Source organism: Bos taurus, chromosome 21 (genome assembly GCF_002263795.3).
Source record: "Bos taurus isolate L1 Dominette 01449 registration number 42190680 breed Hereford chromosome 21, ARS-UCD2.0, whole genome shotgun sequence".
Lineage (NCBI taxonomy): Eukaryota > Metazoa > Chordata > Mammalia > Artiodactyla > Bovidae > Bos > Bos taurus.
The window spans coordinates 40381434-40403244 of NC_037348.1; the positions used below are offsets into that span (position 1 = coordinate 40381434).

The window sequence follows — 21811 nt, forward strand, 5'->3', positions numbered from 1 at the left end:
AAAGAGGCAACCAAAGAAAAAAAGAAGCCATGTGGGTGATCCCTAATTCAGTTATGACTGGTGTCCTTATTGGAAGAGGAGATTGGGACGGAGGACATGAAGACACACAGGGAAGATGGCTATCTACACGCCAAGGAGAAGCCCTCAGAAGATGATCAACCCTGCTGACACCTTGATCTTGGACTTCTAGCCTCCAGAATCCTCAGAAAATAGACTTCTGTTGTTTAACCTACCAAGTCTATGGTACTTTGTAATGGCATCCTTAGAAAACGAATAAAGAAGATAAGCTCAGGATGGAAAACAAAGACTCCATACCAAAACGATAGCAGATATTGACCAAGGACAGGATACTGACCCTGAAAAATAACCTCTGGAACCTGGAAAAGTTATAAATGCTTTTTACAGAGTCTCTGAAACCACAAATAAACAGAACATCACAAAATGCTCCTCAAACATGTTCATTCAAAACATCTTAAATGTACTAATATCACTACTTTTCAACAAATATTTATTGAGCACCTACTGTGTGCCAGGCGCTGTTGGATTTGGGATTCTGCAGTAAACAAAAAGGTTAACATTCCAGCCTTCTCTAAAACATCCACTCTGGTGGCAAGTAACAACAGTGAACAACAGAGCTATTAAATACATGAATGATCATACAGTGTATTGGAAATGATAAATGCTATAGAGCAAACACAGTAAGGGGGATTAAGGGTTGTTTACAATTTAAATATAGCTCCAGGATAGGCTTCACTGAAGAGGAGAAATCTGAGCAAAGACTTAGAGGCATTACTGACCTTGGGTCTGGTACTATATTAAGCCATATACAGAGATTATCTAACTTATCCTCAAGATACTTAGAGTGGAAAAATATACTATACCTATTTTACAGGTAAAGAAACTCAAGCTTAGGAAAATATGGAATTATTGTCTGGAGGGACCAGGATTAACTGAGTAAACCAAATATCTAGTGAGTAACCAAACCCAACTCCAGACGTTCCTCAAGGGCAAACGAGGGAAACATGGAAGAAAATAAGTAAATATAGTAGGAATGCCAAGTGCAGAATGAGAGAGAAGTGTAAGAGATTACAGGAGAAAGAAGGTGTAGCAAAGCTAGGGCATCTTTTTCAAAGGGAAGAACCCTTAGAGAAGTGAAAGTGAATTTCAGGTACTGTGTTTAAATAGTGTTTTTAACACAACATATACTCAGCAAGTTAAAATGCAGATCAAAATACTCCTAAGATAGATCAAGAGACTGCTAAACAGTTAAAGAAAATAATTGTCAAAGATAATGGGCCAATTAAACAAACTATAGTATATAGTCATGTTAAGTAGATATTAAAATGTCTAAAAATAATTTTGATATGAGAAAATGAGGATATGCTATTGAGACGAAAACATATAAATACACTATCAACAGTTTTGCTTTAGCTCTGTATAAGTTTGTACATGTGGTATATGCATGGGTGTGCATCAGATACACAGACACAGGGAAAGACTAGAAGGGAAGCAGTTTTTATATTAGCATAGCAGGATAACAGATGATCATCTGCAAAGAACAGTGGTTTAAACAAAAGTTTTTTTTTTTCTTACACACTTAAAAGACATCTAGAGGCTGGCAGCCCTGAGTTGGTATGAAGATTTCATGAAGCTATCAACGACCCAGACTCCTAGTTTATCACTCTGCCATCCTTACAGTATGACCCTCATCCTCAAGTCCAGTGAGACTGAGAAGCACTATCCAACAGATATCTATTCTAGTCAGCAACATGGAAGAAAAGTGTGAAGAGGAAGGGTACCCTCCTGCTTAAGATCATTTCTCATCAAGACCACATAACATTTCTACCCATAACACAGCCAGCCATCTACAGCACAGCACGATACATCAACTTTACTTGGGTGGCAGAAGTCCAATCTAACTGTTGTTGTTGCTCTTTTTCCGAAGAAAAACAGGGGCAAGAAAGCACCTAGTAGTTCCTGTCATAGACTTTTCTATATTCTCTAAAGTTCATAGAAACCATGGCTAATATTTATAATTTTGAAAGTTTTCAAAGGTTTTTGAACTTGGATACTCAAGTTGTTAAGTGATACCAAAACATAAGCAATCTGTAAAGAAAGGGCTTAAAGAGAAAAAACTAAATTATTGACAGGCTAATGTCTACTCATCATAAATATTAAGGAACTATATACTACCTTAGATACCAAATCCAGGCATGTTTAATGTGTTTTCTGTCTATAAGCATACTACAAAAATAATTATTCCCAGAAAGGCCTATTAGGTTATAAAATATACTTTTAAAAGAGTTGCAAAATTACATACTTTAGGATGAAGTTCTTTAGCACTTTTAGGACATTTGGAAACAGCTGGTGGTGGTTTAGTCTCTAAGTCATGTCCAACTCTTGCAACCCCATGGACTGTAGCCCGCCAGGCTCCTCTGTCCATAGGATTTTCCAGGCAAGAGTACTGGCAAGAGTACCAGTATTCTTGCCTGGAAAGCTCAGTCAGTAAAGAATCTGCCCTGAGTGCAGGAGACTCGGGTTTGATACCTAGGTTGGGAAGAGTCCCCTGCAGAAGGGAATGGCTACCCACTCCAGTATTCTTGGAAACATTTAGATAAATTCTGAACACAAGACAATGGGATCAAGATTAATGTATTAATAAAATTCCCAAAATAAGAGCAAATTTAAGACAGCATAAGATTTTAACAGTACATGACTTAGAAAATAAGTCACACTTTGCATAGCAGCATATTTTGCTAAATTGATAAAGCTAGTACAATGGTAAAACAAAAAGATTAAAAACAAAAAGAATCAAAATCACTGTCTACATGGTATTTGTAGTATGATCTACAGTATACAGTACAATGGAAATAATTACAGAATAACAAAGAATAATTAGCAAAAAAAAACCCTCTACCCAGTTGAGAAAAAAAATATTTCCCAACAACAAACGATGCATTTACTGTTATTAAATATTTGAAGAGGACCAGAAGTATATTGTTTACCCTCACCAACCACAGACCCAATATAATGCTTAAAATTTATAATCTAGGGTGAGAAGTTGATGAATTAATTTAATATCAGCTCAGGATGTTACAACTACTATATTAAATACACATATCAATTATAAGATGCAACTTGATTTCAAATAATAAAATATGAAAAAAAAACTCTTAAATTTAAGGAAATATACTATCAGTATTTTGCATCTAACCAAGTAAGTTGCATTTCTTTCAACATCTAACAGGTGATAGTTGCTGGTATTATTTATTTATTCATTTCAAACTAAAATCAAAAATTATCAATGTCAGGCATTCTCCCAAGCCCTGAGGATACAGGTATAAACAAGACAAATCCCTGGCTTGTGGAGCTTACATTTTACTGTGGAGACAATTAACAAATAAAGTACAACTGCAGGCAGCAATAAGTGCTACAAGGAAAAATAAAACTGAAGAAGAAAATAATCAAGCATGAGGAGAAGGAAGGGGTATTTTGAATTTGGGCAAGGCAAATCTCTCCAGGGAAATAACGCTTAGGTAAAGTTTCAACTGAAAGGAGCTTGGGTGCCACATTAATACCCAAGGGAAGGACAGTCCAGACAGAGGAGTCCACAAGTACAAACACCCTGAGGCATACATGCTTAAACAGTAAGGAGAGGGACTGGAAGGAGAGGGGAGGGAAGACAGAGGCGATGAGTCAGAAGGGCAGCTGGTGGCCAGACCAAGCAAGGCCCCATGAGCCACGCTATGGTGTTCAGGTATAATCAGGGTGCAAGCAGAAGCCACTGGGCAAGTTTACAGTAGAGCAGTGACGCGACAGGACACAATAGAAGTATCCTTCTGGTCACTAAGAAGAAAAGGGACCACAGACAGACAAGGGCACAAGCAGAGAAACCAACAAGTGGCAGACAGGCAACTGAGAGCGGCAGTGGCAAAGACAAGGAGGTGGCAGAGAAGGGCAGGCAGAGCTGGAGGACAGGCTAGAACTGCCAGCACTCACTGGACTGGATATGGGATGACCGTGAAAGCGGAGAGTCAAGCATGCCACCAGTGTGTCAGCCCAAGCAACCGGATAAACACTGATGCCATTTATGACGATCAACAAGACACTGGAAGAAATCAAGAGTTCAGTTTTGGACACATGAAGTTGAGATGCCTAACAGGTATTCAAGAGGACATACTGATTACACAGCTGGATATACAGGTCTGGAGCTCAGGGAGGAGGCTGAGGCAAAAATTAAAATTGGGTATCATCACTATATAGATAATAATTAATTAGACAGCACTTGATACCATCAAACTAGATGAAATAACTAGGAATAAGTGTAGATAAAGAGAAGGCCAACTGAGTCCTGTAGGAGCTCAACATTGAGAGTTTGGTAAGAGAAAGTGAATCCAGTAAGAGACTGAAAAAGAATCAGCACTGCTGTAGGAAGAAAATGCAATATAATGGACACCCAGTGAGAATTTATCTTAAGAAAGACAAGGACAATTAAAACCACATCAAATGCCACTGACAGCATTGAAAAAGATGCGACTAGCTCAAGTGGTGACCTTGAAAATAGCTTTATTTCTTTTGACTATGAAAGCCTGATGTGCTGCAGTTCATGGGGTTGCAAAGAGTCTGACACGACTTGGTGACTGAACACCACCACCACAACCACAATAGAAACTAATCTGAGCAAATTTAAACAAAATCTTTTATGTATTTTATGGTGTTCATTAGGCAGACACAAAAGTCTCTCCTGCAGCTGAGGCAGAAATGGAGAAAGAAGGCCATCCCATGGCTTCCAAATTTCAACATGCTCTACACTTCCAGCTGTGCATAAAGACCAACTGCAGTTTCTGTGACTCCTACAGTGGGGGCATGTCTAACATCACTGGCTTCGTCCAGGACCTGATCAAGCAAGAATGTGTTGGACAAATCCTAACGGTAACAAATGCCTGCTGGCATACTGACTATTGTTCCAAGAGCTGTTCTAAGGACGGTGCATATATTATCCCAGTAATGACAACCACCAGTTAAGGTAATATATAGATGAGATGCATAAGTGCTAAATAACTCATTTCACAGCTGATTAAGTGGCAAAGCTGAGATTTTCAGAATCTTGTATGAAAACTGACCCAAGACAATTTGGCCATGCACAATATGAAGCTCTTTTTGACTGTTACTACCAATAGTTAGAACTGAAAGGTTTGGATTTTTGTCTCTGGACATCACAAGTAGGTATGAAAGCAAGCCTTAGAATAAATTGTGACCCACTTATAACATCAAGTAGCTATAAGAGATACAAAAGCAAGCAAACAAAATAAGTTCTTTAAGCCTGTTTATGAGTTCAATGAGGTCCCAGGTTTCTAAATTTATAGGATCATAGATCACACATGCCATGCAGCAATCTAGACAAAGGATTTTGTTATCCTTACACAAGCAGTAAGCAACTACATCTGATTATCTGCGGTCCAAGTTAGGGATTCATGCTTCCATCTCTCCTGAAAGCCACCCTGATTCCTATGCCATGATATGGCATGGGCAGGATGTATGTCTAAGAATATTGCAGCCAATCCATGAATCTTGAATACCATTAAATATGTAGGAAATAAACTAATTCTAAAATCTATTATGCTAACTAACAAGCTAAGAATTTCACCAATAAAAATACAATTCGGGCACTTGTTACTGAAATGCAAGTTCGTGTGCCCAGCGCACAAAGAGAGCAAACAATACCAAAATATCAAGAGTTTGGAACAGAGAAACGTTTATTGAGGGCCCTGCAGGGAGACGGTGGCTCATGCCTGAAAAACTCCAAACTCTCCGAAAGCTTTCAGCAAACCCATTTTCTACAAAAACGGAGGCAGAGGCGTGGTCAGTTGTTGCAAAATTCTCATTGTCAAAGCCTTTGTTCTTGAGGTCAGGTCATGGTCAGGAAAGGATGTTCCTGTAAATCTCTACCAGTTCAGTCCAATTGGGTCACTCAGTCATATCTACTCTTTATGACCCCATGGACTGCAGCACGCCAGGCTCTCCTGTCCTTCACCAACTACCGAAGCTTGCTCAAACTCATGTCCATTGTCGGTGATGCCATCCAACCAACTAATCCACTGTTGTCCCCTTCTCCTCCTGCCCTTAATCTTTACCAGCATCACAGCCTTTTCCAATGAGTCAGTTCTCATCACGTGGCCAAAGTATTGGAGTTTCAGTTTCAACATCAGTCCTTCCAATGAGTATTCAGGACTGATTTCCTTCAGGATGGACTGGTTTGATCTCCTCGCAGTTCAAGGGACTCTCAAGAGTCTTCTCCAACATCACAGTTCAAAAGCATCAATTCCTCAGCACTCAGCTTTCTTTATAGTCTAACTCACACATGACTGCTGGAAAAACCATAGCTTTGATTAGATGGACTTTGTTGGCCAAGTAATGTGTCTGCTTTTTAATATGCTGTCTAGGTTGGTCATAGCTTCTCTTCCATGGAGCAAGCATCTTCTAACTTGATGGCTACAGTCACCATCTGCAGTGATTTTAGAGCCCCCACAAATGAAGTTTCTCACTGTTTCAACTCTTTGCCCATCTATTTGCCATGAAGTGATAAGACCAGATGCCATGATCTTAGTTTTCTGAATGTTGAGTTTTAAGCCAACCTTTTTCAATCCCCTCTTTCACTTTCAAAAGGCCTTTAGCTCTTCTTCACTTTCTGCCATAGGGGTGGTGTCATCTGTGTATCTGAAGTTATTGGTATTTCTCCCTGCAATCTTGATCCCAGCTTTGGCTTCATCCAGCCCAGCATTTTGCATGATGTACTCTGACTGTAAGTTAAATAAGCAGGGTGACAATATACAGCCTTGATGTACTCCTTTCCTGATTTGGAACCAGTCTATTGTTTCATGTCAAGTTCTAACTGTTGCTTCTTGACTTGTATACAGACTTCTCAGGAGGCAGGTAGGGTGGCTTGGTATTCCCATCTCTTGAAGAATTTTCCAGAGTTTGTTGTGCTGCACACAGTCAAAGACTTTGGCATAATCAATAAAGCAAAAATAGATGTTTTCCTGCAACTCTCTTGCATTTTCTATGATCCAACGCATGTTGGCAATTTGATCTCTGGTTCCTCTGCCTTTTCTAGATCCAGCTTGAACATCTGGAAGTTCTCAGTTCACATACTGTTGAAGCCTGGCTTGGAGAATTTTGAGCATTACTTTGCTAGAGTGTAAGATGAGTGCAATTGTGTGGTAGTTTGAACATTCTTTGGCATTGCCTTTCTTTGGGATTGGAATGAAAACTGACCTTTTCCAGTCCTGTGGCCACTGCTGACTTTTCCAAATCTGCTAGCATATTGAGTGTAGCACTTTCACAGCATCATCTTTTAGGATTTGAAATAGCTCAACTGGAATTCCATCACCTCCACTAGCATTGCTCGTGCTGATGCTTCTTAGGGCCCACTTGACTTTGCATTCCAGGATGTCTGGCTCTAGGTCAGTGATCACACTATCATGATTATCTGGCTGATTTGTTGTTTTGTCAGCATCTTCATCTAAAGTAGACATGGTAAACATTGCTTATTTTTTAATGTATCTGAGAACAGTTAGAACTGGAAATGGAACAACAGACTGGTTCCAAATAGGACAAGGAGTACGTCAAGGCTATATATTGTCACCCTGCTTATTTAACTTCTATGCAGAGTACAACATGAGAAAGGCTGGGCTGGAAGAAACAAGCTGGAATCAAGATTGCCGGGAGAAATATCAATAACCTCAGATATGCAGATGACACCACCCTTATGGCAGAAAGTGAAGAGGAACTCAAAAGCCTCTTGATGAAAGTGAAAGTAGAGAGTGAAAAAGTTGGCTTAAAGCTCAACATTCAGAAAACGCAGATCATGGCATCCGGTCCCATCACTTCATGGGAAATAGATGGGGAAACAGTGGAAACGGTGTCAGAGTTTATTTTTTGGGGCTCCAAAATCACTGCAGATGGTGTCTGCAGCCATGAAGTTAAAAGACGCTTACTCCTTGGAAGGAAAGTTATGACCAACCTAGATAGCATATTGAAAAGCAGAGACATTACTTTGCCAACAAAGGTCTGTCTAGTCAAGGCTATGGTTTTTCCAGTGGTCATGTATGGATGTGAGAGTTGGACTGTGAAGAAGGCTGAGCGCCGAAGAATCGATGCTTTTGAAATGTGGTATTGGAGAAGACTCTTGAGAGTCCTTTGGACTGCAAGGAGATCCAACCAGTCCATTCTGAAGGAGATCAGCCCTGGGATTTCTTTGGAAGGAATGATGCTAAAGCTGAAACTCCAGTACTTTGGCCACCTCATGCGAAGAGCTGACTCATTGGAAAAGACTCTGATGCTGGGAGGGATTGGGGGCAAGAGGAGAAGGGGACAACAGAGCATGAGATGGCTGGATGGCATCACTGACTCGATGGATGTGAGTCTGAGTGAGCTATGGGAGTTTGTGATGGACAGGGCGGCCTGGCATGCTGCGATTCATGGGGTTGCAAAGAGTCGGACACGACTGAACTGAACTGACCCCTCATAATGGAATTGTTCTACTCCTTCAGCTGTGGCTTCACTAAAACATGTGTGTCTGGATGAAGAGTCACACACTGTGAAGAATGCTGCATCCTAAACCTCACACCACAGAGGGAATAAAAGGAAGCTGAAATTGGCCAACTGGGGAAAAAAAAAAAACAGAAAACCAAAAAGCACCTGCCGGCCTATACAGTAAAAGAAAAATCCTTCTGCCAAGTCTACAAGAAGACATTTTTTCATTTGATCCAAGCAGATAACTTTACATCCCAAATATAGAAACTTAAGCATCACTGCCTACCCCCAACCCCCTCAAAAAACAAAACAAAAAAATTAATTCAGCCAATTGCTGAAATACTTGAATAACTGGTAGCACAACCACAACCAAAGATCTATCAGGTGCCCTAAGCACAACAACAAGGACACTAAAAGCAGAGTTCTCATTAGGTGTTTTGGGGGAATAAAAGAGAACAAACAGCAAAAGTGTCCCCCAGGAATAAGGAATACAAACAGCTAAAGGGCGTGAATAATAGACAAAACTGTATCTAAAGTCTGCAGCAGGAGGTCCTATCAACAGTGAGCATGAGATGGAACAACAGGGTTGTCAGCCCCATACTCTCATCACTGTGCCATTTTAGTGCTGTTTCTATTTTAATACTTAAAAGAGGGAAGATGCAAGCTCGGGTCAGAGTGCAAGCACAGGGGTCCAGAGCCGATGGGAGTCTAGCTAAGGTGGGAATGACCCCCTACACACAGCCCTGAGCCTCTGGTCAGCTGACAGGAGACGAAGCAGTCAAACGGAACTCAAGGCACCAGGCTTTCCTTTCCCCATCCTAGCCCATCTGCCTTCATATGCAGGGCACAAGAAGCCCCTTATTAATCCTCGGTTAACAGAGCCTGTGTCTAACTAGCAGGGACTAGTTTCCCTGGAATCATCACTTGCTTATTTCTCGGATAACAGGGAAGGGGGGAAAGAGGCTTGAAGATCAACTGTACTACTAAATATGTGACCTTGGGCAGGTTACTCCACCTCTTAGTCATCTTTATGTGTAAACTGTTTCATTATACACTCTTCAGGACTGTGGTAAAGACTGAATGGAATCATGAATGCATGTGAAATACCCAGTATATCAGACAGTCAGGAAACAGTCTCTAAAATAAACACTGCCATCGCTGTTACCGGCTCCCTATCCACATGTGGTGGTGGCAGGCTAGACAACTTACCTTGATACAACCAACTCTCCCACATCCCCTGACCCTTGATTTACAAATGTCCAACTTACAAAAGGCAGGAGATAAAAGGCAGGGACTTCCCTGGTGGTCCAGTGGCTAAGACTCCACACTCCCCAAGGCAAGGGGCCCGGGTTCAATCCCTAGTCAGAGAACTAGATTCCACATGCTACAACTAAGAGTTTGCATGTGACAACTGAGACTCTGTACAGCAAAGCAAATAAATAAATATATTTACAAAGTAGCTTACTAAAAAATATACCTTCTGTCCCTCCTCTGTCTCTCTGTTGTCATCAGAGAAGAAAACTCCAGTCTTTTCATAGAAGGAAGAGAAAAAAGTGAAAAGTAAGGCTCCATCCAGACCTTACTCTGTGGTGGAAGGAAGTGTTGGCCTTTGAAACCCAGCGGCCCCTGGCCCAGAGTAGCTCCTCTAATGCTCCCCGAGTGTTTTCATTTAGGTTTGAAACCATAAAGCCCCAGCAATTTCCTCAGAAAAACACAAATTCCTGAATTCAGTTTATGGTTATGCTCATATTATGCCTCATCTATACACTTATGAGAAGTTGTTCAGTTAAACTGCTCTCCTCACAGGGTACCTGAGGGAGAACCAAAGCCAAAATGCTGGAATGCAGAGCAGGCTGAGTGCAGCAGAAAAGGGCAGTGTGGGAAGTGAGGGTAACCTAGGGTGCTGCAAGTCTGGTAGAAGCACAGAAAACCACAACCAGCCAAGTTAAAAATGCCTCCACAAGGTAGCTGCCAGGGATCTGGGGCAGAGAGGTCTTCTTCTTTTCACTCCTACGACTTGGTTTCTTCCTTCTCTCAAGAATTAGAAGGCATTCTTCTATCATTAGTACCACAGTGAAGCTTTAGTAACAGGTTACAGGGGATTTCTCTGAGACAGCTAAGAATCTTAACTTCATTTAACTTTTTTTCATGGAAGTAAATTGAGTTCTAAGTTCCACAGAACTCACTCACATGACTCCCTGACAACAGAACCTACAGTCTGTCTTAATTTATTTCATTAAGCTGGGCTTCCCATGTGGCACTAGTGATAAAGAATCCACTTGTCAATGCAGGAGATGGAAGAGACACGGTTCAATCTCTGGATTGGGAAGATCCCCAGGAGAAGGAAATGGCAACCCACTTCAGTATTCTTGCCTGGAAAATTCCATGGACAAAGGAGTCTGGCAGGTTACAGTCTATGGGCCACCAAGAGTTGGACATGACTGAGTGAGCACACACACATATTTCACTAAACTAATAGATGAGCAAATGTAGGGAAGAATGAATACATGAAGGGAAAGCCTTCATGACAAGCCAGCATGAGGAGCAGTTTGACCAATCTCTTTCTCTTCCTGATCTCAGTCTGGTATTCTTCTAAGTATGTATCATTATCTGACCTTATAATACATATTTGTCAGTTGATTGTCTGCCTTCTCTACTATAGCATAAACTCTTATGAGGGTACACACTGCTTTTTGGTTTGCTAAAGTCCCCACCTAAAATGAAGTCTGGCAACTGCAGATGCTCAGTAAACACTTGCTGAATGAGTGGATGGCTGATCTGAAAAGGCAATGTCTTCATAAGACACTGTAAGATTGAACACTAGGCCTCGAGGAGCAGCACTCTGGGCCCCTCGCTCACTCAGTCTCCACTTCTTGTTTCACACAAGTACCTGACTGCTATATGGTGTGACCGCTTCCTTTTAAATAATGTTCCACTGACCACTTGGAAGCACTGCAGAACCCCTGTCATGATATGAGTGATTGTCCTTGGCACCAAATCTCCCCCAGACTTTTTTTTTTTTTTTTTAGAAAAATAGCAAGCCTTCAAAAAGAGATTCCACCTGCACCAAAAGTAGACAATTCCACGTATATAATAGATCTCTCTGGTTTTTTGTTTTTTTTCTTTTCCAGCGTCATAAACCCCCTATCTTCTCTCTTTGAAAAGACTTCCGAAGCCAAATCCCATAAACGGAACTGTAAGATCTTTCCATTACTTTTTTCTGTAGAAAAAAGCTACTGATACCTAGAAAAATGAGGGAGGCGACACCTATTTCACATGGAGTGTCTGAAATCACTGCTAACCATCTCCTTCTGATATTAGAGAAGTCTCTTCTATCCAAATAACGGCACAGTATCATTTATTTCTAATTAGTTATTGTCTTTTTGGTTTCAAAAAGGCCATGACAATTAAACCAATGCAAAAGTCTGGTCAAATCTATATTTCCAGACCAATGTATTCATTGCTTATACTGACTGCTATGAAGTAGTAAATCATTTCCCCACTTGAAGACTCTCACATGAAGCACATGGTAATTCTCAAAATAAATCAGGCTACCAATAGTCAAAGCCCAGCTTCTTCATAAACCATATTTATAAGCCTGGCACTAATGACTTCCTTATATTCAGTCACCCAGCTTCCTCATGTAGATAAGTGGGTAAAATAAAATAAGCTTCATTTTATAACCTTGTCTCATTATAAAAATTCAAAGATGGAAAGAGGAATTTAGTAAGTAATCAATTACTAATACTCAAAAAGTTACATCATTTGGTAGAAAACATTCAAGGCCTAGAAAGAGATCTGTAATTCTTCTTCAGTTGGAGATAAGAATTAGGAAATAAACTGTTTTTTAAAAAATAATTAACTCTAATAACTGAGTCTAAGATATTTCTTTAAAACAATATATAATTAATATTTTTCATAATCTGAATGAATAAGGTATTCTTGTGGGTTTTTAAACTATTTTATGAGTTCTATGTAATTCAGTCCTAGTCAAATTAGCTCTATTCCTAGAAAATTAAATGCAAGACAGGAGGAGTAAGAAGTGGCTTTGGAAAATAAACACTTCACTCAAAATATACATAAATTGATATACCATGTCTACAATCTCCAAAATAAGTACACTTCTCCTCAATGTTATTCCTGAAAAAAAAAAATTACATGACAGGGAATTTTGTTTCCAACATGATTAGCTGCATTGCACTGAAAGCCTGGAAGAGCAGAGGTCTACTGAAGAAAATATGTGGCTACACTTTTCTGGAAGAATGAAATCCAAAGTAAACTGCATAGGCAATGTATCGCTCAGAAGGGGACATGCAGACACTCTTCTTAACAGAAGGCAAGACAGACGATAACAGCATTGCTAACAGTGGACACTGCAAGGCAGAAGTCAAACCAGATGTCTCAGACTAGCTGCAACCAAGCCAAGGAGCAGTGCATGGAGATTTCAGGGGAGTTCAAACTTGTGTCTTTAACTCTAATCTCATCTGAGATGTTGCCCAAAGTTGGCAGAGAGATACTTCTATACCTGTAACTCTAGAAAGAAGACCATATTCTAGCTACTGCTTCTGCTTGGATCTTGCCAGGTGAGACCGTGGTAAAGAATCTGCCTGCCAATGCAGGAAACTCAAGAGACACAGGTTCGATCACTGGGTCAGGAAGATCCCCTGGAGGAAGAAATGGCAACCCACTCCAGTATTATTGCCTGGAGAATTCCATGGACAGAAGAGCCTGCAGTCCATGGGGTCGCAAAGAGTCGAAAGCGACCAAGCACGAGCACAAGCCATACCTTACATACCTTACAGACAGTGTTTTAACTATCCGTAATTTACAGAGTAAGCTTATAAATATTTACCTTCTATGCTCTTTAAAAACAAGGCAACTGAGGCTTAAATAACTTAAATGTCATTCCTGAGGTCACTTAATAAAACCTAAACTTAAATTTCTGTCGTTTGACTCCAGGGCCAACAAACTTTCCACCAAATCAACATCTCAGGTTTCCAAGATCTTTATCTCACCCAATTATATGTTAAGTCCGTAATCAGACAGGTTACATTTTCCACATTCACTAAAAAAACAGACTAGCCTGATTTCAAGCCTACACGAAACAGGCCCTCCCTTTATTTTTTAATATAGTGATAATACACTAAGCAAGCCAAATTAAACTCATTTTTCAGCCAGAATAAATTATAAAAGTTGTCCAAATAAACTATAACTGGTACCACCCAAACCAACTATAACTTTTACTGAGTGATAGCTGTGGGGGGAAAATGGCGGCAGGGAAGAGAGTTCTCAGTTTGATTGGTGCCACTTCTCAGGCAATGAGTTGTTTTTAGCTTGTTTTCCTCTACTAAGATGGGCCGTGACTCACAATCCTGGCACACCATTTCTAGAAGTTTTTATACCATACACAATTTCTATCCTACCTGTTCACCAAGAGTTTTCTTCTTTGGCAGCTTCATAGAGCAAAATCAACTTTGGCTTTGATAAAGACAGCAACATCTTACTAGCTGGATTAAGCTGCCGCTCTCCATTGAGAATCCGAAGACCAGTCACTCAGGTTCAAGGGTTTCCTTTCACTGACCTCTCAAGTGGGAAGACACACATAATGAGTAAATTTGGCAGAAAAGCGTTCCTTTAGGAGTTAAAATTCAAAAGTATTTTATTTCCAACTCTGGATATGTAGTATCTTTTCAATATTGTTCTTTTTGTGTTTTAATCCATAAAGTGAGCATAAATTTCTACTCATACCTTCTTACGGTAGAATAAGGTAAAAACAAGATCTCAGACAGGAAAGTATTTTGAAAACAAAGGAATCAAAAACAAAGTGTTCTTAACTGAATGCTTCATCTGTATGAAGAAAATACACCACTCCCCTAGAGAGCTGAAAACAAGCCACCTTAGTTTTCAGTTCAATTGTTACCGGTTGTCCATTTGGGAACCATAACAGAAGCTGTTATTCTTCCGTTCTCACATGATAATGTACATACAACTTACTTTCCATTGTACTAATTTTCTCTGTCCAACTTTTTAATTTTGTTTTATTTTTAATTCACTGATCCCATATGCCACACTCCATGGTGCTTACTGGAATACCCATGAAAAAAAGGATAATGGGGAGAGACAGTCATTAAACAGTTTACATTTACTAATGCAATAGCTGCCATGAAGGAAAAGGTATGTAGTACTATGGGCAAGTAGAAGAGTCATGCTTGACCAAGTCTAAGAGGATGGGGAAGGTTTCCATAAGGAAAAAATATTTAAACATACGAATTCTTTTTTTCAGTTTTTGCTTGCAAGTATAAGATCCATAGTTTCTATTCATTAGTGTTCTAGAAATGCTCTTGCTTTTCTCTCTTCCAATCCTAACTTGATACTATTGAAATAAATTTCATTTTTTTTAAATTTTCGATTCACATTTTGCCTCTTTCTCTAAATTTCTCACTCTATTTCCTTTAAAACGAACAAACGAACAAAAAAAGAACATAAAGACTTTAGGTTACAGGAATGAGGAGCTTTTAGAACTAACTGTTCAAAGCTGTGTGCTGTGCTGTGCTGTGCTTAGTCCCACAGTCTGTCCGACTCTTTGTGACCCCATGAACTGTAGCTCCCCAGGCTCCTCTGTCCATCGGGATTCTCCAGGCAAAAAGACTAGAGTGGGTTGCCGTGCCCTCCTCCAGGGGATCTTCCCAACCAAGGGATCATACCCAGTTCTGCTACATTGCAGGCTATTCTTTACCATCTGAGCCACCAAGAAAGCCCATGAATACAGGAGTGGGTAACCCCATCGCTTCTCCAGGGGATCTTCCTGAACCAGGGATCGAACCAGGGTCTCATGCATTGCGGGCAGATTCTTTACCACCTGAGCTACCAGGGAAGCCCACTGAAAACTAAATAAGCTTAAGACTATTCCTATCTGCTCTGGTCGCAAAGTGACTTCTTACAACTGAGAGAAAAAGAAGAAATATAAATACGTTAATATACAGTGAAACATCAAGCAAAATATACGACAAAGAAAATCTGACCAGCATTCTCTTGTTCTTTGTTTTCAAGGCTCCTTGGAGCATTCTACATTCTTATTCTTCATATTCGGATAAGATGTCCATTACCCTAGAGAACTATATCCTCAAATGTACTTTTTCCCCAACAAAAATCAGTAAAGCATACAGAGTTTTTCACAGACTCTAAGGTAAAATCATATAATCTCAAAACCCAGAAAAGAACAGCAGTTTTAGCTATTTCTAGGAAACAGAGGGGATGCAAGAACAGCCAAAATAATTTTAAGGTAATCCTAAAATGGTATAATACTGTTTTGAAACTTTAAAAGTTTGCTTTTAAAATACAGATGTATGGTATTAAGTTAAAGCAATGACTCTAACTCTAAAGCAAAATACTAGAGAGAATATGTATTTCATTAATTAAAAAGCAGAACTAGGGCTTCCCTGGTGGTGAGACAAGGCAGGAGACATAGGTTCCATCCCTGGTCCCAGAGATCCCACATGCCTGAGGGCAACTGGGCCCCGTCCCACAACCACTGCACCCACGCTGCAGAGCCCGCTGGCTGCGACTACTGAAGTCCACGCATCTGGGGTCTGTGCTCCACAAGAGAAGCCACCGCACGCGAAGCCCACACACCAGAGCTACAGAGTAGCCTGCGAGAGCAACAGTGAAGACCCAGGGACACCATACGTAGATAAACAAATCTTTAAAAACAATACAAAACTAAATCATATTATTTGGGACATTTTTGTCACTACTAGGCAATGACTAGATGTGAATTCAACTGGTCACATATTAATATTCCTGCCATTGTAACTCAGTCAGAAAACATCCCTGTAACTCTACAGAAGGAACCAAAGAAAACACGTATGGGAAGTTCCACTCTACACTCAATGAGTAGAGCTTGCATTTAAAAGTCCCTAAGGGTTCCTGAATATGGCATCTCAGTTGTTCTTGTTCTGTCATTTAGTCACGTCCCACTCTGCAACCCCACGGACTGCAACACGCCAGGCTTCCTGTCCTTCACCAGCTCCCAGAGTTTGCTCAAACTCATGTCCAATGAGTCGGTGATGCCATCCAACCATCTCATCCTGTCACCCCTTCTCCTCCTGCTCTTCATCTTTTCCAGCATCAGGGTCTTTTCCAATGAGTCAGATCTTCGCATCAGGTGGCCAAAATAATGGATCTGCAGCATAAATCCTTCCAATGAATATCCAGGGTTGATTTCCTTTAGGATTCACGGGTTTGATCTCCCTGCTGACAAGGGACTCTCAAAAGTCTTCTCCAGCACCACAACTCAAAAGCATCAATTCTTAACTCTTGGCCTTCTTTAAGGCCCACCTCTCATATTCGTACATGATTACTGGAAAAATCACAGCTTTGACTATTAATATGCTGTCTAGGTTCGTAAAAGTAGAAACAGTGGCAGATTTTATTTTCTTGGGCTCCAAACTCACTGCGGACAGTGACTAGAGCCATGAAATTAAAAGACGCCTGCTCCTTAGAAGAAAAGCTATGACAATTTACCTACCAATTAATCCAATTCTCTTTTTTCAAATGTAGACTCTGATCTTAAAAAGACACATTCTATCTGACTTTGAAGTATATCCACAGTACACCTTATAGCCCAAAGTTCAGAGTTCAATGCTTATTCTTCCCCATAGATTCTCAGTACTGACAGCATGAAGAAAAGAAAAAATTAAGCATAGCTACTTTTTCTCTAACAATGTCACTTCTTCTTATCAACAATTATTGTTACTTTTGCATTTCAAAGGCTCAGAACACACATTTAGAATGTCCCCTATCACACAGGCAAGCCAAAAGGAGTAGGGTTATGAGTATGGGTGTATAGATAAGTTGAGTGACAGTTTGGCACCCAAAACGAATCATTTTGAAGATGACTCTGCTGCTGCTGCTGCTAAGTCGCTTCAGTTGTATCCGACTCTGTGCGACCCAATAGATGGCAGCCCACTAGGCTCCTCTGTCCCTGGGATTCTCCAGGCAAGAATACTGGAGTAGGCTGCCATTTCCTTCTCCAATGCATTAAAGTGAAAAGTGAAAGTGAAATTGCTCAGTCATGCCCGACTCTTAGAGACCCCATGGACTGCAGCCTACCAGGCTCCTCCGTCCATGGGATTTTCCAGGCAAGAGTACTGGAGTGGGTTGCCGTTGCCTTCTCTGGAAGATGACTCTAAAAAGGTGCAATTTAGTTAATATCCCAAGAGCCAAGGATTAAGGTATTACTAAGGACAAGGGAAATAAAGGAAACAGAGGAGAGTTAGCCCATGTGAATAAACAGCACAGATCTATTGGATTTCTCTCTCTGAAACCTGTTTGCAGGTAGATGCTCTTGAATTCTCTCTAGGTTTGATCTTTAAGTCACACACTCAAATTAGTTCATCAGGTTTTCCTCAAATAGCTGCATCTTTATTGAACTGGATATTGAGGTAGACTTTTCAGATCTTCAACTATTTTCTGTATTTTCCTGGGGCATAAGTCACATGTGCAAGCAACATCTAATTTTTAAAAATATACAAAAAACTGCTACCAATGTATATTTATGATAGTATCAATCAGTCAGGAAGTACTCAGTGATCATATGAAATTAATACACAAAATGCAAGGGAGGTATAGATGCCAAAAAATGTCACGCTCAAGATAATGCACACTGAAGATAATGTAAACATTATGAGGGTAAAGGACTGTGCTTGTCTTATTCCCTTTGTCATTATCTCTAGCCTCCAGCACAACAGAACAGGCACTGAATAAACATGTGTTGAGTAAATAAGTCTTAAAAAATGCTGCAAACAAGGAAATTAAAATGGGCATGATTGTTTCACTCATCTCTGTGTCTTTCATTTGCCGTATCTCTCTGCTGCTTTCTGGTAAGGGCAGGAAATCTCAAATCCCAGTCACCTGGCTTACTCTTCAGATTACTTATTACAACAAACCTTCTATTAATCCTGTGTTTGACTGAGCAGAATAATCCATTAACTCCCATATGTCTGGGATACAATAATAATTATTGGCTTGCTGCTGCCAAGTCGCTTCAGTCATGTCCAACTCTGTGCAACCCCATAGACAGTGGCCCACCAGGCTCCCCCATCCCTGGGATTCTCCAGGCAAGAACACTGGAGTGGGTTGCCATTTCCTTCTCCAGTGCATGAGAGGGAAAAGTGAAAGTGAAGTCGCTCAGTCGTGTCCGACTCTTCGCGACTCCATGGTCTGCAGCCTACCAGGCTCCTCCATCCATGGGATTTTCCAGGCAAGAGTACTAGAGTGGGGTGCCATTGCCTTCTCTAATTATTGGTTTGCTAGACCTTAAATTACTTTTTAAGCAACAAAGGTTACCTTATGCTTTGAATGTATTTAATTTTCTTTGAGTCCACAACTTTATATTACCCCAAACTAAAATGGGAGAAGGCAACGGCACTCCACTCCAGTACTCTCGCCTGGAAAAACCCATGGACGGAGGAGCCTGGTAGGCTGCAGTCCATGGGGTCGCTAAGAGTCAGACACGGCTGAGCGACTTCACTTTCACTTTTCCCTTTCATGCACTGGAGAAGGAAATGGCAACCCACTCCAGTGTTCTTGCCTGGAGAATCCCAGGGACGGGGGAGCCTGGAGGGCTGCCGTCTATGGGGTCGCACAGAGTCGGACACGACTGAAGTGACTTAGAAGTAGCAGCAGCAGCAAACTAAAATGAACAAAAAGTACCATTATTCAACCATGTTGAATGATAATGTAAATTATACGTTAGTCAATGTGAAAATTCACATGGTAAGATAAAGTAATGGACAGCAAATAAGACATGGAAATTTAGAAAGTATACTGGTATTATTTCAGACCAAAAAAAAAGAAAATGGACTAGCCTTGATATAGCAACTATGTCACTTAGGGGTCTAGCATCTCTCTCCAACATTTTCTTACTGAGACAACAGACAGTACATCTGGGTGCTTCCCAGGTGGCACGGTGGTAAAGAGCCCGCCTGCCAATGCGGGAGACACAAGAGAGGCAGGTTCAATCCCTGAGTCACGAAGATCCCCTGCAGTAGGAAAAGGAAACCCACTTCAGTATTCTTGCCTGAAAAATTCCATGGACAAAGAGGCCCAGCGGGCCTCTGAGCACACCCGCGAGAGCATGCGTGCACGTGGCAATGGCGTCGTAAGAGGTCTAGCATATCTCTCCCCATCGGTTTCTTACTGAAATAGCAGACCATACAAGGATTTTACAAACAATGCAGTCAAGTAGCTAATTTCTTAGTCAGCTATGTACCAGCACCATATAACACTTTGGCACTTATGTACATGAGAAAAAATTCTCATTTAATTTATCATTATCAAAAGCTTTCCCTATGTCTTCTCTAGCATGCTTCATTGAGGCATATTACAAAGATACAGGAGAAACTTATGCATTCTAGATGCTTATGTCTACTTGCAAAGATGAATCTGTTAGAGAAAGGATAAAACACAATGGCAGCACAAAGAGAGGTACAATTCTCTACATGCCTAGGGAAAAAACAGATGATGTATGCTAGCACGGGGATGGGGCAACTGGGAAAGAGATCATTGGAAAGGGCATTTAAGAGTTGAGGCCTACAGGCTGGACTAAATTAAGAAAGGACATAGGAAAAGAATGTGGTAGAGGAAAGGCATTAATAAATACCATTGGGGAGAGAAGTTAGAAACAGTGAGAAAAATACTGTAGCAGACTTGAGCTTCAGAGTTTGTTTCAAGGCTTATGTACCCAGTGAAGCCCGGCTCATAGCAGACTCTCAACTCTAACAGCCTTCACTTCTTCTCCATCTGACACTGGATTCCTACATACCTACCCTAAAAGTTGTCCTGAGAACCACTATACATTTAAAATCTTAGAAGCCAATCTGGCCACAATCTTCCACATTTCTGGATCTCTAAAACTTCCATTCCCACTATATCATTATTCAATAGGAATCTTATTTTCACAGTCTGCAAACTCCCCTTTTCCTACTGGAGGAGGAAGAAAATAATAAAGCAAACAAATATAAACTCAGAACTTTGAATACGCTATAACAAAAATAGAATGTAACCAGAAGAGAGTTATAGGGAGACCAATTCTCACAGTTTGGTCAGAGGAAAACGTTCTGAGGAGTGACATTTAAGATGAGACATGAAGGAAGAGAAGAAGCTGACTCTGGGAAGGACACAGAACAGGATGTTCTAGCCAGAGGGAACAGTACATACAAAGGTTTCTAAATGAGAAAGATCATGGCTTCATCTAGGTACAGAAAGGCAGCCAGTGTGACTGGAACACAGTGGTCAAAGGGTGGAACAGACAGAAAAGGAGGTCAGAAAAGGTGACAGGGACCATGTGACACAGACTGTAAGCTGTGATACGGAGTTTGGAACTTAAGATAATTTGAAGCAGGAGGATAAGATGGTCAAATTTGTTGGTAAAAGATGACCATGACTGTGGCATGCAGAAGTGGTGTTAGATGCAGGATGGGCATACAAGGAAGTTTTTGACACTCCAGCTAGTATAAAACCTGGCATATGATGAATGTCCCAAAAACTGATGACAGAATTAACAAATAAATGAGCCAACAACTTTGAAGCAGGGAAGTGGTAGTCACGAATTAATTTTAGAATGATTAGTCCAGCACTGTGTTTTAGACTACAGAGAACCTGTGCTGGGACTGTGTTAGTCATACACCCTGAATATCTGGAATTTTACAGAATATTTTGCAGTTGACCATGCCTTCTGAAAATTCAGTCAAGCTTTATATGATTTCCAAAATCAATGGAACAGAACAGGGGTCTTATTTATCCAGAAAGGATTAAATCATTCCGTGTAAACCATTCCTCAAGTTTAATAGAAGTCTTATTTATTTTGTGTCTGGCCAACTGTGTGTGTGTATAATATAATGTGTTTAGAGATGCTAATGACTGATGGGCAATCAAGAAAAACTCAAGTTGAAATTATTAAGGGCTGGGACAAGAAGCAGTTTGCAATCACCATAGGAACTGCTTGAACTGAGTGCCCTGTAGCCATTCTGGCCAGAAGCATCCCTCAAAGGGCACCACCGCTTGGCACAGTTTAGTCCTTTCTGATGCAAGAGCTATCACTTCTGAAATCAGGCTCGGTTGTGTTAAAAAAGAATGTCAATAAAATTAAGCTCAAACTATTTGACTGATTAAAAGGTAAAATAAATAGGAAAAGAAGTATGTCAAGGCTGTATATTGTCACCCTGTTTATTTAACTTCTATGCAGAGTACATCATGAGAAATGCTAGGCTGGAAG

General features: G+C 40.5%; 1 protein-coding gene and 1 long non-coding RNA gene across 3 annotated transcripts in view; both read right to left on the bottom strand.

The window, feature by feature from the left end:
• PRKD1 (protein kinase D1) overlaps positions 1-21811 on the bottom strand; it is a 347146-nt gene that overhangs the window by 267651 nt on the left and 57684 nt on the right. The gene's annotated exons all lie outside the window — the stretch shown is intronic.
• LOC132343367 (uncharacterized) overlaps positions 1-21811 on the bottom strand; it is a 131685-nt gene that overhangs the window by 78727 nt on the left and 31147 nt on the right. The window contains exon 1 of the long non-coding RNA XR_009492173.1: positions 1-21811. This exon is cut by the window's left edge and continues 34599 nt beyond it; it is cut by the window's right edge and continues 31147 nt beyond it. This is a non-coding gene — a long non-coding RNA (uncharacterized lncRNA).